Source organism: Delphinapterus leucas, chromosome 4 (assembly GCF_059928025.1).
Source record: "Delphinapterus leucas isolate spDelLeu-1000000601 "Yukka" chromosome 4, BTC_Dleu_Yukka2, whole genome shotgun sequence".
In the NCBI taxonomy this organism is placed as follows: domain Eukaryota; kingdom Metazoa; phylum Chordata; class Mammalia; order Artiodactyla; family Monodontidae; genus Delphinapterus; species Delphinapterus leucas.
Genome location: NC_143132.1, coordinates 8,024,827 through 8,040,852, shown reverse-complemented (window position 1 = coordinate 8,040,852; position 16,026 = coordinate 8,024,827). Strand labels below are relative to the sequence as shown.

The following is a 16,026-nucleotide window of genomic DNA, read 5'->3' as shown; positions in this document are numbered from 1 at the left end:
GTGAGAAGGCAGGACCCCAGTGCCCCTGTTCTCTGGGAAGGAGTGTAGGCCGAATACTGTTACTTGGGTTTACTGACTTCTTTCTTTGCTTTGGACTGGGTACAAATGAAAATACTTTTTTGGGATGGGGGCTATTACAGGGCAGTAGCAGAAGTAGAAGAGACGTTTCTAATATATTACTTTCTATAAGGAAAAACTTCAGATTTTGATTTGAGTATTTCTGGGTCCTTCAGGATAGTGTTAACATCTTTGTACTTATTTTCTGTGTAATTTATCCAGGCTCAGGAGGGTTAAAGGCATAGTACAGCCAGGAAATGAAAGGCTCTGTAAATCTGCATTCACCTGAAAACACATTGCTTGGCAGCTGGCAGATGCTGGGGTAGATTATTTGTTGAATCAATGAATAAAATTAATCCAAAGGTTATTTTTAAAAATGCAGTTCTTTTTTCTATGATTTTAGAATCCAGGCTTAACATAATGTTAAAGGGAGAGTGACCTGGGAAGTTAGGAGTCCCAGGGTCCAGTGTTCTTCCTGCCATGTCTTTTAGTCTCTAGACTTTCATAGATGATCTTTTAAGAGCCTTTCAGCATCCAACATTTTATTATCAGACACCTTAGAAACATCCTCAGCTGATGTATTAAATAGTTGTTAGAGGGGATTAGTTCTAGTTGTCACGTACACAGTAGTGTATTAGGGTCCACGGTTAAGCTGCTGTAAGTGGGAGCCAGCACTTTGATGGCTCTGAGAACACAGAATCATCTCGAGGAGGTGAATGGCCAGGTTGCTCTGGGTGCTGCCTCAGTGGGTCATCCAGAGACACGTTTCTTCCACCTTGATCATTCACAGTACCCTAGGGGACGGCCCTCATTTGTGTTGTCCTTGCCCCAACTCACAGGCAGGTGAAGAGACTGAAAAGTGTTCACTCCTTGTCTTAAAAGGCCGTAAGTGTCACCCCACGCTGTTTTTTTCACATTCTGTCCATGAAAACTTAGTTGCATGGCCATACCCAGCTGCAAGGGAAGCTGGGAAGTGTAACCTAGCAGGGAAGTTGTGTGCTTGACTATATTTATGGAGGAAAGAGATGACTGTCTCTGCCACAGATAGTGTGGATGAAACCATTCAGCCTTCTTAGTAGCATCCTTTTGGGGGAAGCTTTTTACTTAATGTTTTTGTTTAGCAAAAATCTTACAATTAACACAAAGAGGAAGTAAATTATTTTGGCACTTGGATTAAAATGCTAAGTAGAGTATATCAAAAGGCAAGTTTTGAAATTAATTAGGAACATAAAACTAACCAGCTCTAACGGATTATACCTTTGTGTCCTCAGAGTACAAGCCAGGTAAAGAGTCGTTTAATCTTTGCTGTATTCTGTGTTCCTAGAAACACCTAGGTGCACATTCAGTCACAAGTGACATCTCAGTTTTCCAGAGGAGTAGCCCATAGTTCACTTCGGTAAACTAGCCCAACAGAAGGAAGCTCCTTCTTAAATACTATCAGGCCTCTTGGGCTCTGAATTCTTGTTGGTTTGTAAATTTGGCCATGTGTCAAAATCGCCTGGGGCCCTTGTTCAAAATATAGGTTCAGGCCCTGTCCTCTGGAGGTTCTGATGGTTATGTCTCTGAATCTGAATTTTTAACAAGCCCCTCAGGGTGACTCTGATGCAGCTGTCAGTGGTATGGGATGTCCACTGCTTTGGATAGTCTGCACCTCAGTTGCCTCACGTGTAAAAGTGTAAAATTATACCTACCTGGTTTCACAGGGTTCAGGGAGCATGACATGAGTTGTACTTGAAATTGTTTCATAAATTAAAAAGTATCATAAAAAATGTTAGGTGGCATTATAAGTTAAGTCTGTGCCAGGTATTGTGCTAATTTATTTGGTAAATAAAGTTAAGTGCTCATATCTCCCTTTAGAAGTAAGCTGGGAAATTACTGTGAGATAGAAATCTAGACTTCTTGATCCTTGCCTAATTGAACAGGGATTCTGGAAGAGTTATCTGCTCAGCATAACTACCAATAGCAGAACAAGCCAGATAATTTACATACTTTTGTTTTAACATAGTGATAAGATACTGTATATCGACTTGATGACTTCCATTAAATACATTTTCATTGTCATCTGTGTGGGAAACTGTGCTCTGTACTTTGGCCTTGAATATGGTATAGTCTCTGCCCATAAGGAAGTTACAACCTGGTAGAGAAGACAAGACTTATAAACAGATCACAGTACCATTATTAAGAACATTTTCTTCGTAAGGGATGAACTCTACAACTGTTACAAGGCAGGTTCTGAATATGATATTCAGGTTCAGATGGGAGAGGTCACGTAAGGTGAAGAGCACAGCTTGACACAGGAGGAGTGACTTCCCTTTTTCTTTCTACCCCAGAGGGACCAGCCTCTGTCAGGTACTAGGAGGACTCTTTTCTGTCCCCATTTGCAGTTGCCTGGACCTTGTAAGGCAAGTAACATGATAGAGAAGCTTGTGAAGGTTAAGGATACGTTTCCTTCTCTGAAGTAAAGGGAAGTGGAACTAAATGTGATAATGCAAACCATGTGCTAGGCACTAATGTATATCACCTTAATCAGTTCCAACAGTTCTGTGAGTTGAGAGAGGCCATGTCCTTTAGTGGAAGGAGCCTGGGATTTTAAAACCCAGAAGCAGTTGGTAATGTTGGAGCCAAATCTGGCTTATGCATCGATATTCAAGTAAGTGGCTTCTTCCTGGTGAAACAACTTGACAGGACATGTCAGACTGTTCCTTCCTTTCAGCGCGTTAGGTTTGCCTTGGCTTTGACGAGGGCATGGCTGCTGCTTATTAACCCATTGAGATATTACGGATGGAGGTCTGGGGGTTCATTATTAAGCTGCAGAGTAAAGGAAGGGGAAGTGTGGTGTAGCAAACATGCAGTGTATGGTAGTAGGGAATCTTGACAGGAAATACAAAGGCTGATTTATTTGATAATGTACCAAAAGTTGGGGATAAAGTAGTGAAAAACACAAATACAGTTTGTGCCCTCGTGTCATTGACAGCCTAGGTTTGACATTTTAACGTTTGCTGTTTGTGATAGAACATGTGAAAGCTTTCTCGAACTGTTACAGATTGGATAGCTCAGTATTGGGTTTCACTGAGCATGAAATTGGTGGGGATTTTACACTATATGTTTTCCAGTGGTTATGTCTTTTTAAATCTTGAAGGAACTCACAAAAAAGCAGTAAGATTGCAGATCATTCCAAATGAGATGTTGACATAAATCAAGCATACTTTTCCACATCCTTCAAGAATACAAATACAGATTGGAGCGTTTTTCATAGGTGACATTTGTAAATGTACATATTTTAAGAAGATTTGAAAATGTCTTTCTTACCTCTTTGTATTAGTTTCCTGTGGCTGCTGTAAAAAAAGTACCACAGACTTAGTGACTTAAAGCAATAGAAATTTATTCTGTCCTTGTTCTGGAGGCCAGGAGTCTAAAATCAGTACCACTGAAACAAGATGACAGTGTCATCAGGCCCAGGGGGTCTCTAAGAGACAGTCTCTTCCCTGCCTTGCCTAGCTTCTGGCGGCTGCCAGCATTCTTTGACTTGTGGCTGCATCTCTCCGACCTCTGCCTCCATGGTCGCTCTGCCTTCTCCTCTTCTGCCGGTGTGTCGCGTGTCCTTCTGCCTCTCCAATAGCACACTTGTAAAGGCATGTAGGACCCACCTGGATAATCTCCTCATCTCAGGATTCTTAACTACATCATAATCACACCTGTAAAGACCTTTTTCTAACTGTGATAACATCCAGAGATTAGGATGTGCATATTTTTTGGAGGGTGACATTTTTTAGCTTACACTGCTATGCATTATTTGGAAGAGTAGGAAGTTTGCTTTCGAAATAGTAACTTTAAGATATTCGTAAGTATATTTCCAGTTACAGTAAAAATTCATGATGTATCTTACATCTTTTCAACATTAGCTTGAGATTCAAATTTGGGATCCAAATTGGGAGGCATTGCCCCAAATTTTACCACCTCACATGTCATTTATAACAATGGTTTTGAGCTACTTGTCTCTAAATAGTGGAGGTTATTGTTCTTTTAGGACTAGCTCAAGTGAAAGTTGTAATTTTTATCAGGATTTGTTAAAAATGAGTCTAAATTTAAGAAAATGATATGAATTATTGGTACTCATTTTACCAATTTAGGAATTTTAATGACTGTGAGAAGGTGCGATTGCAGGAGGATAATGAAAAATATACTATGATTATACTTTTCCTAAAATTGCTTGGTTCTGTCAAACTTGAAGATGTGTTACAGTTGGACTTTTTGTTTTTTATTATGCTATACCTTATTTTAGCGAATTTTGGACTGATCATTTTGAATGAGGTATGAACACATAGTAAACAGTGTTGTTTCAGAAAGAAAAGATGGTTACACTTAGAATGGAAGGTACCAATGGAGGGTTTTTGCAGTCCTGAGCCAGTCATGAACATAAATGTATGTGTGTGTATTAATTTTAATACCTGGTTCTTTCTTGAACGTGCCTAATTTTTTTTTGTCACCCTTAAAAAAAAAACAGACTCTTTTCTCTAATATCTTAAGATACATATTTGGAAGTTCTTTTCAGATAGTTCTATTATTTCTAGTTCCTTGGGTATGAAGTTTGGTTGTTTACCCACTGAGTTTCTCTTGTGATGGAGGGTTTCTTTGTGTGTTTGTAATTACTTTGTATGAGCTCTTCTTCACAGGAACTTCTGAAGGTGTTCTGTGTATGAACTTCGAGGGAAGTTCATATCTGTGTTTAAATATTTAGAGTCAGTGACACTTTGCACTTCCCATTCCCTATTTCCCAAGTGTAATAACAGTAAACACTATCAAGCTGTTTACCTGCTTGGTGCAGTTGTTGCCATTTTTTTCCTCCTACATGTGTTACTCCTACGTATGTTACAATTTTATGATTTTAGCTTTAAGCACATTTTAAGCTCCAATTTATGATTAATTTTTGTTTTAAACAATAATCTTTTAATTTAATTACAAGAAGGAGAAAATATTCATTTATGAAAATTTACCTACTTATTTACCATTTGTGGCACTCTTCATTCCTTGTATAGATTTGTGTTTCCATCCAGTATAATTTCCCCTCAGTCTGAAGAACATTCTTTAGTGGTTTTTGTAGTGCAGGTATGCTGGCAAAAAATTCTGTCTTTATTTCACCTTTGTGCTTGAAGGTTATTTTAACTGGGTATAGAATTCCAGATTGATAGTTGTTGTCATTGAGCATATTAATGGTGGTGTTCCACTGTCTTCTGGCTTCCTTGTGTCTGGTAAGATGTTATTGATAGTTACTATTTTGTTCTTTTCTCTGTGTATACTGTCTTTTTTCTCTCTGGCTGCTTTCAAGATTTCTCTCTTTATCTTTGGTTTTAAGCTGTTTGCCTATGATGTGCCTGTGTGTGGTTATAATTTGAGAGATTTTTTTTAGCCATGATTTCTTCAAATATTTTTCTACTGTTTTCTCACTGTCTTCCGTGATTTTATAATTTCCTTTTTTTTTTGTAGTTTCAATTTTTCTGCTGAGATACTCTGTCCATTCACACATTAAAGAGCAAATTGTTCCTTAAAGTTTTTGAATGCATTCTCTTCTAACACTTTGTATAAAATATCTGCTTTAAAGTTGTTGTCTGCTATATCTAACATCTTGTGCAACCTGGGGTTGGTGTTCTGTTGACTCTTTTTTCCCCTTGACTGTGGATCACATTTTTCTGTTTCTTGTTTACTGAATTTTGATTGAATACTGTTTTTTCCTTCTTGAGAATGTTCTACAAAGCTGGTTGGTCACCTCGAATTTATTTATGTTTGTTTTTATTACTCAAGATTTATAGAAAGCTCAAGGTTACGCCTGGCCCCTCTAATATGGTGGGACATGACTTCCAAACTGGGTCTTCCTGTGGATCTTGCCTGGGTTTGGTTTTAGACATTATTCGTTTTGGTCTGGAGTAGGCTATACTCTAAAAGTGTGGTCCTTAGTCTTGAAAGGGGGAAAGGATGTTAAGGTGTGTATTAGTAAGGGTTCTCCAGAGAAACAGACCCAATAGGAGGTGTATGATTTAGTGTAAGAAATTGGCTCGTCTGGTTATGGAGGCTGAGAAGTCCCCACATCTGCACTTTGCAAGTTGGAGACCCAGAGAGCTGATGGTGTAGTTCTGGTCAGAGTCTGAAGCCTGAGAACCGTAAGAGCTGATGGTTTAAGTTCTAGTCTGAAAACCAGCAGGCTCAAGATTCAAGAGCTGCTGTTTCAGTTTGAGTCCAAAGGCAGGGAAAAGGTTGACGTCTCAGCTCAAAGCAGTCAGACAGGAGTTCTCTCTTACCTGTGGAAGGGTCAGCCTTTTTATTCTACTCCGGCCCTCAGCCAACTGGATGAGGACCACCCGTATTAGGGAGGGCAGTCAGTCTGGATTGGAATGTTAATCTCATCCAGAAACACCCTCACAGACACACCCAGAATAATGTTTGACCAATTGTCTGGGCAGCCCATGGCTCAGTCAAGTTGGCACAGTAAACCTCTGTTAAAGAGATCTCTCCACTGTGGCTGGGCAAAGACTCCAAAATTTCCCATTCTCTTTCATTTCTGTTCTCCTCTCAACCTCTTAGCAGTCACTGCACTAAGCTTGTCTCACCTTGCCCCATGTACGTTCTGGTCTTCTTGGGACCCCTCTACAGACTTTTGGAGACCCCTTTCTGCATAGCTCTCCTCTCTGTGTTGCTCTGTCCCCCAAAGATTCCAGGTGCTTCAGCTGTTTGGAACTCTAATCTTTACTTTCACATCTCAGTAGGACCCCCATGCTTTGCTTGGATTCTAGCTCCCTCCACCATGTTGGGAAGTTGTCCCCAGAGAACCTGGGCAAAAAAATAGGGTCAGTGGAGGAGACAGTTTTCTTTAAAAATTCTGTTTCCCTGATTATATTTCATGGAGTAGGCAGACTTTTAAATAACGTTGTAGTGATGTGGACCTTTGGATGAAGGTCAGGCCAAACGGGTGGACTCTAGAGTAAATTGTACCCCGCTTCCCACTTAGTGTTGGAACCATAGCCAAGGCAGATGCCATGGGTCGCAAGCTCTGCAGATGCAATGACTAGGGGCTGTCACTCATGAAACAGCTCTCCCATTAATGGATGCCTTCATTCTTTCCTTCATTTGCCACTTGTTCTCCTGTAACATTCTTCTTACTCTTAGTCCTATTTTCTTTAACTACAGGGAGCGAGTCAAAGTCAGTTCATTCCATCCTTGAGACTTGCTAAATTATTTGGAAATGTCTAGTCACTGGTCCTTTAATCTTTCATTGTCTTGGCCGAACGTCCTTGGTACTTCCAGATCCCCAACTCACCTAATTACTTTCTCAGAAGTTCTGAATTTTCACCGCCTCTCTTACGTAGATCTAGAAATTGAAAGAATTGTGAGCTTCAGAAGCCTTACCCATACTAAGACTACAAATCCAGATCTCACCTGTCAAATTCTTGGAAAGATTTTTCTGATACTCCCTCTTCCTCAAATCTAAATTGGTTCTTCTCGTTAATTTTCTCTTTTAGCAATGTGTACTTCCCCCTCATAATCGTGAGCATGGTTTGTAGTTATATATTAGTGTGATTTTGCCTGTCTCCCACGTTGGACTGTGAGTTCCCTGAGGGCAGACACAGTGGCAGTAAATCTCACCCGTGTGTCTCCAGTTCTCAGCACATATTTGTTGAAGAAATGAATGATAGATTTGAAACTCTCATCATGTCATGACATCATCTGATTTTTAGGATATTATTTGTGTGTATGCAGTTATTTAAATTATTTTTCGGTTGTTTCAATAGGCATAAGTGATGGCACTTCTGAATTGTATACAGAAGTATGTATGGTTGTCCCTCTTGCGACTTTCTGTCCACTCCTGTCCATTCCTACCCAACCACCTTCTCAGTCCCATTGTCCTAACGACAGATACTGCTGTTGAAGGTTTGCAGTTATCTTTCTGGACATTTTCCTGTGTATTTCCATTTATATGAAAAGAAACATAAGTATGCTTATGTTGTTGTTGTACAGATATATGTTTGCCCATATTTCTTTGTAGCAATGGAGTTTGAAGCTCAATTAAAATGGCAATTAAGTATTATTTTGCTATTATCATTGGTTTGATAATCAGATCTTTTCTGATCTGTTTATTTTACTTTCACATACTCTTTAAGTAAGGCACATAACCTCTAGACCTGAGTTTCCCCATCTACTAAAGGATTGATTTGAATTAAATGAAATTGAAGACCTCTTGCTCTCAATCTGATACTAAATTCAGTGTTATTGTATAATCCATATGTATTAGCTACCACAAAAAAACATGTTATTCTTTGTAATATTGAAAAAACAGGAAGATCAAACATCAATTATGACTTTGGGTAGCAAGAGGAAATTTTGGGGCAAGTTGTTAAAATGTTCAATTTTTTTTTTCTCCAAGAGTGGCTAGAGAACGTTAGCTGCTAAAACTAGTAGTGGGATCTGTCTGTCTTGTGGACTTTGGCACTAGGAAGTTTGTGCTTTGTTGATCCCTCAGAGCTAACTGATGACACCCTAAAAGGAATTTCACCCCAACTCCCTGAATTTTCACATCACAGCTGTACATTTATTAACACAATAAATGTCCCTGTGAAAAATTTTATAAGAATCAAAGTTTACATAGGTAAATCTTTGTTAGTTATTTATATAAAGCATTTTATGTAAAATAGTTTCCCAAGCAATTTTAACCCCTATCTCCTCTCCCAAAAGAGAAACAAACAAAAGAATAAAAAAAAGCAAATTTTGCTTAGTCATGGTATGTTTTTAAGTTCTCTGTCATAGAATATCAAATCTTTAAATTTCTTTTAGTTAGCTGCTTTTGTCAAGTATCTCACTTATTTTATAGTTTAAAGAATTGTATTTCTAATACTTCTTTCATATATCGCCACTTCTATTTAAAATTTTTTAATTATGGAAAACTTGAAACATACATAAAAGTAGAGAATATAATGAACCCTCATGTCCCTGTCCTCCTGCTTCCACAGTTGTCACTATTTTGCCCACCTGGTTTGCTAACATTTTCAATATAATACCACATTTAAAAATATTCTTTTTAGAAAAGAGGCTTGGTGTTTAAGAGGAAAAAAAAACAAACTCAAAACAAGAAACAAAAACTATGCCCAAGCTTTATCTGATTATGGCTATTTATAGAGAATTGATAATTATATAAAATATTTTTTTAGTTCATATACCATTCTCTGTATCAGAAGTACTCAGTTTTGTGCCTTTCGCATTGAAATGAATTAGCAAAGTCATTTGTTCCATCATTAGATTGCAGGTATGACTTAACTGTGCTTATAATCTTGTCTTAAATATTTAAAAAATTTAACTCATTTGTTTCAACAAAGCAACCAAAAGCAGATATTTTTTTGGAGATGATGTAGTTTGATGGTACTGGTTTCCTTTCCCTCCTGTATTGAGAGTCAGCTATAGTTGAGGAAGCTGGCCATCTGGAGGGTGAGTTGAACAGGCTGTTCCCACTTTCTGGGGCTAGGTGCTGTCAAGCATAGAGTTAGCTACAGTTGAAGGCAGAGTGGGGTTAGGGCCTTAATCATGGTATAAATACTGCTGCGGCAGGGTTGAGGGTAAGTGGTGTCTACTGTAGAGGTTGCTGGTGGGAGACTTTCTGGAGGAGAAGACATTGGTGTTGACAGGCAGAAAAGGAAGGAAGGCTCATGGAGTCTGAGCAAAAAAGTGATGTTGGGGGAATGAGCTTTGTCCCTCGTGGCTAGAGTGTAGATTTGGGGAAAGCATATAGTAGGAAATAAGACTGGAAAGGTGGAGATAATAATGACAGTATAAAATATGACAGTATGAAGAAGTGAACAGGTAATGAGCATTTACCGGGCAGTGCTTTAAATGCTTTACACGCGCTACGTCATCGATAGCAGCACTATTTTATGGGGTAATCTTCACTTTGTAAATGAGGGCACTTAGTCAACTAGGAGTTTAGAACTTTGCGTGAGGCCACCTAGTAAGTTATGGAGCCAGGAGTTAAACTAGGGCAGGCTGACTCCGGAGCCTGACGGCTTTGGGCCTTGAACACCAGGTTAAGCAGCACAAAGCACTTTTTGGGGGTCCTACCATGGACAGTGACCAAGCAGTATATTAACTGAGTTTTAAAAGCAAAGATCTTTTTTTTTAGCTGTACGTGGGCCTCTCACTGCTGTGGCCTCTCCCGTTGCGGAACACAGGCTCCGGACGCGCAGGCTCAGCGGCCATGGCTCACGGGCCCAGCCGGAGTTCCGCGGCATGTAGAATCTTCCCGGACCGGGGCACGAACCCGCGTCCCCTGCATCGGCAGGCAGACTCTCAACCACTGGGCCACCAGGGAAGCCCGCAAATATCTTTAATAGTTTATTTTCATGAGCTTTTCACCTTTACTGGAGTTTTAAACATTGGAGGTACTTAAAGGTTGTTTCATAGTTGTGGCTTTAGCTAGATTCCATGTCGACTTTTATGTTGGCTGAATTTCTTGGACCATTTTTTCCTGATTATAAAACATGTGCATAGGGCTTCCCTGGTGGTGCAGTGGTTGAGAGTCCGCCTGCCGATGCAGGGGACACGGGTTCGTGCCCCGGTCCAGGAAGATCCCACATGCCGCGGAGCGGCTGGGCCCGTGAGCCATGGCCGCTGAGCCTGCGCGCCCGGAGCCTGTGCTCCGCGGCGGGAGAGGCCACAGCAGTGAGAGGCCCACATACCGCAAAAAACAAACAAACAAACAAACGTGCATATTTATAAAAGTTGTGATGCACTGAAAAGTGTAAAGAAGACAATAAAAACCATCCAGTCTTTTATTAGCCAAAGACATTCATTATTAATAGTTCATGTATTTTCTTCCAGAGTTTTTTCTATTCTTTTTTTTTTTTAACTTTCCTGAGACTGTGCTTTGATGAAGATTTTGAGTTCTTTCTGATAAAATATAATGCATGCCTTTTCCCCTCATGTAATATAATTGTTTTAAGAACTTAAATGATTACATAATATTTTATCATGTGAATGTACAATAATCTGTGTCCTCTTTTCTTTTGAAAGTGTTGAACATTTTTATTTATGATTTTTTATTTTTGATGATGTACATTTGTATATAAATTTTGTATTTTTCATCATGAAATGTATTTCTAAAAGAGGTTGAATATGAAGCAAAATAGACTACAAGCAGAATGTGAATCAGTGTTACATGAAGAAAACTGTATGGGAATAATACTTACTTTTGCTGAAGCTCATGTTCAAGTATACCATGTATAGATTTGAAGATTATAAATTGAGAAATAAAGCATAAGATTCGAGCAAGAAAAATGGACTGGGACTGGCTAATTAAATTTGAGAAGAGAGGTTGAGTGTCTTGATGTTCAGCTGGAGAAGAAGGTGAGGAATAAGTCTCTGTGCATCTGAAGCGTGTTTTGTAGGCTTTGTATAGTTATTTTCTGTTTCTTCAGAGTGCATAAAAAAACATGAACATAAGTTAGTATGGAGGAATTTAGCATACAGTTTGATTCAGGATTGAAAATTCTCGGTATAGTTTATCATGAGAATTATTCTTGGAGATGGGTAGATTTTCACTATAAATTTAGGATTTTATTCTGCATAAGGAGGAAGGGGTGCTTAAGATGGCGATTTAAAGGTATAACTAGACCTTTATTTCTAAGATTTATTTTAATATTAGTTGTAGTTTTCTTACCTGTTGTATGTTTCTTTTTGGATATTTCCATATAAGAGCAGCACTACTATGTTAAAATTTGCAGTTTTGATTGAAAGGGCAAACCAGAACAAGAAACAAACAAATAAAACTCCACACAGGCAGCTAGCAAAATAGCATGCCCGTGTATGTAATTGATTTGCATGACTGTGAATGAGGTCCCCAAAGTTGAACATCCAGTCTAGTGAGGCCAGCGGAATTTGAAATATAGGTTGGGAAATGTTGACATTAACAAATCAGTCATATGTGTTAGGATTGTGACAGTATGGCTGCTGATACCCTATGGCTGCTGATACCCCATGCCAGTCATTTATACAGAATTGCCATTGATCAAGAAAATCCTAGTTTAAGATTTTAAGGTTTAAGATTCTAGGTTTAAGGTTTCGTTTCATTACAAAATGCCCATTCATTTTAGAAACTTTAAAAACTACTGAAGATAAGAATAACAATTTCTTGCAGTTCCTCTCTCCGGAGATAACTGCTATTTGCATTTTGTGTATAACCTGTCTTTTTTTTTTTTTTTTCCTCTGCGCACAGTTATTCTCTCCTTTTTAAAAATGAATATATTTGCATACTGCTTTATAGCCCACTTTTTCTATATAAGACAGTATTTTCCATGTTGTTATTCTATCATTCTAACGTGCTTATTGAACATCTCCTAGGCTATAATAGAAATATGAGATTGAGATTCACCAAGCAGTAGATACTATCACTTGAGTAAGAATATAACATAAATAATTACTAAAATATAGTGGTCGATAAGTAAACACAAGTTCAGAGGAGAGATTGGAGTGGCTTTAAGCTGGATGAGGGAGAATTAAGGTGGTCTTGAAGAGTGGATAAGATTTAGGTAAAGAAAGGGCAAGTTTTAGGAAGGGGGAATGATTTGAGCATTGATGCAGAAGGAGGTTAAGTGGCATTTTATAGAATGCCATGCTGAGCTCTGAGTTCAGGGCGATAAGATTTGATCTAATGTTCCTAAGTTACAGAGGGGTTAAATCCAGGTTGAAAGTCTGTGCTTCAGGGATGTATGCGTGGCAGCTAAAGGTGTGATGAAATGGGACAAGGGATGAGCTGTCTTTAAGTAAAACAGTTCCCAAATCCGGCTGTGCTCAAGAATAACCTGGAAGTTCTTGTTTAAAAACAACCAGATTCTTGAGTCCTTCTCCACGCTTCCTGAATCAGGATCTTTTGGGGTGGAGTCTGCAGTCTAGTTTTGGCAACCTCCTGTATTGTTTCTGACATACTGTCTGGCCTAGGAGATGCTTAGTTTAGGAGGCCTCTGTAATATGTGTGAAATAGGGACTGATATAAGGACATGGACCAGGGTGATAACAGTAGGCATGGACGAGAATGGAAAGGCATGAGGCATTTTGAAAATCGATAGAATTTAGTGAGACTGTTTAGAGTAGCTAAAGAAGTCAGCAGTTACTAGCATGGTTGTGGTGTCGCTGGCACGTGTAGAGATGGCAGTGTGAGCTGTGTAAGGAAGGGATGAGGATGCCTTTTAGGCATAGTGAGTTGAGGTAGTAATGTGGCACTGCACGCAGCATCCAGCAGCTGTTGGACTAGATACTGAGTGAGCGGTCAGGGTAGAGAAGAGAGTCTGGAATTATTAGTTCAGAGTAAATCTTTGAAGTACTTCTTTTAGAGGGAAAGATGTATAGAAGAATGATTTGGAGGGGCCAGACGATGGAACTGGAGAGTAACACCTGAGTTTGGAGCCAAAGGTGAAAGAGACATGGAGGATGATTGGTACCCTGAAATACAAGGTCACACATTTAAAGAATTTTTTAGGAGGTAGCATTTCTCTAAGTTGCACAAAAGTCTAGCAGGGAAAATAAGTGCAACTAAACTCATTTTACTGTGCAACTAAACTCATTTAGTAAATAGGCTTATTGGAAGAAAATGTAAGCTGTTAACAATAGTGTGTGTGTTTTTTAATTATTTCTGCATCTTGTTGTTTTTCTGTATTTTTGAAATTCAAGGATAATTAAAAAACAGTGGTTCATAAAATTATATATAATTATATGTATTAAAGTACACATAATCAACTAAGTATATGTGTGCACGTACTTATGTAAATTAATTACATATAATGTACACTTTATAAATAAAATTGTGTGTATATATATAAAATACTTTAGAAACACACACATATATATAAATACTTTAGACCATTCTATTTAGAAAAGTCAGTACTATCAGAAAGGAAAGAGTGAGCAGTTTTTTTTATTGCATTTCTTAGAAACTAGTTATGAGAAGGGGTCGCAGACTATTATCGATTGAACATATTCTTCCTAAGTGTCTTCTGTCTGATAGATATGCTTTGTTTCTGGAATACATGCATGCATGAGATCACCCCAGATGTCAGGTTAGGGAGGGAAATGTAACGGGGGATGACACTGAGCGCTGGGTCTCAACCTTGTTTGATTCTCAAAGCACCTAGAGGTCGTTGGGCCACCCCTTTTTAATTCCTCTTATGAGCAGGATCGATTTGAGTAATAGAAAGTTTGAGTATGTTATGTGTAGGTGATATGAAGCAAGCGCATCAGCAGAAGAGATTGAAAAAATTTGTTTTGTTCATATTACTTTGCTTTTAATTCCTATTTACAAAGGGTTCTTGTACCCAGTTCCAGCATGTGAGGGTGTGTGTGTGTGTGTGTGTGTGTGTGTGTATGTTTTTCACGGGGGAGGGGCTTTTTCACACCAAGCAGTTCTCAGATGGCAGCAGGGTGTCTGAGAATTCAGCCCAATTCTCAAACTGTCTACCTGGTAAAGGGCTCAGTCCTGTAAGACCCTCCACTTCTGACACCAAGCACAAGCCCAGGTTGTTACCTGGGCGTCTGACTGGCTACAAACTGGAGGTTCCTGTGACCTCCTCCTTAGGTTTGACTCATTTCCTAGAATGGCTCACAGAACTCACTTTTCTTATTTTGGCCGCGCCTCGAAGCTTGTGGGATCTTAGTTCCCCAACCAGGGATCGAACCTGGGCCCTGGCAGTGAAAACGCCGAGTCCTGACCACTGGACCGCCGGGGAATTTCTCAACACAAGAATTTGTGTGGATTGGATGTGGGGTAAGCAATAGCAAAGAGGTCCTAGATGATATTAGGGTTTTAGTTTGGGAGGTTGGGGTGTAGTGATACCCGTTAACCAAAACTGAGAATACAGGAAGAAGAAGTGGATTTTTTTCCTGTCCTGCCTGGTCATTCCTCATCTTTTTTGATCAAGAGAGAAGAGTGGGGAAATGACAAATTCAGTTTAATGTGGGACCTGAGATCAGCGGTTTTGGAGTCGGTTTGGTTAGATTTGAATCTTATCTCTCTACAATTCGCCCTGTGTGACTTGGGGCAACTTCACCTCTCTGGGTCTTAGTTTCCTCACCTGTAAAACGGGTAATAGTGCTACTTAACTTATGTAATTATTTATGAGAATTAAGTGAATTAAAGGAAAATGTTTATGTGTACATTAAATATAAGATACCTCATATGCAGTAATAAGTGGGAAACAAGATCAAGCTCGTTCACTGGACTCTCAGAAATGTGGGCCTGAACCTTAAAGGAGAGAGGTGGGCTAGAGGCAAGTTGGTATTTTCAGTCTGCTTAATTCCACATATAACTAAGATAGTACTTAATGTTGCCTTTCAACCAAATCTTAGAAGTGAGCCTTCTGGAACTTAGGTCTGCTTATGACAGGGATATTTCCTAGTATCTACTTTATATAGTAGTAGTCACTCTCCAGTAGTGGAAGTTAGGTTCCTGAAAAGTGCTGTGGTCTGAATATTAATGTTTGAGGAACTTGGAGTATAAGAGAATACATGCAGATAGGTTGATAGACTTGAAGGTTGAAATAAACCTGTGAAAATCATTGTTTTCACACTCACTAAAGGAGACAAAGGATGGCAAGCAAAATAAAGTATCACTGGTAGTTTATATGTTTTTTTAAAATAAATTATTTATTTATCTTGGTTGTGTTGGGTCTTTGTTGCTGTGCACGAGCTTTCTCTAGTTTTGGCAAGCGGGGGCTACTCTTCATTGCGGCGCGTGGGCTTCTTGTTGCGGTGGCTTCTCTTGTTGTGGAGCACGCGCTCTAGGCGTGTGGGCTCCAGAGCGCAGGCTCAGTAGTTGTGGCGCACGGGCTTAGTTGCTCCGTGGCATGTGGGATCTTCCCGGACCAGGGATCGAACCCGTGTCCTCTGCATTGGCAGGCGGAGTCTTAACCACTGCGCCACCAGGGAAGTCTCTGTATGTTTTGAATT

General features: G+C 39.3%; 1 protein-coding gene across 10 annotated transcripts in view; it reads left to right on the top strand.

Moving 5' to 3' along the window:
• The window catches only part of DYRK1A (dual specificity tyrosine phosphorylation regulated kinase 1A), a 144,732-nt gene that overhangs the window by 30,248 nt on the left and 98,458 nt on the right, over nucleotides 1-16,026 (top strand). Inside the window, exon 1 of one of the 10 annotated variants that reach the window (XM_089910253.1) lies at nucleotides 9,624-14,845. The exons of the other annotated variants lie outside the window; for them this stretch is intronic. The gene's annotated coding sequence lies outside the window, so the exon portion shown is untranslated. Of the gene's footprint in view, nucleotides 1-9,623; nucleotides 14,846-16,026 lie in introns of those variants that run through there. 10 annotated transcript variants of the gene reach the window in all.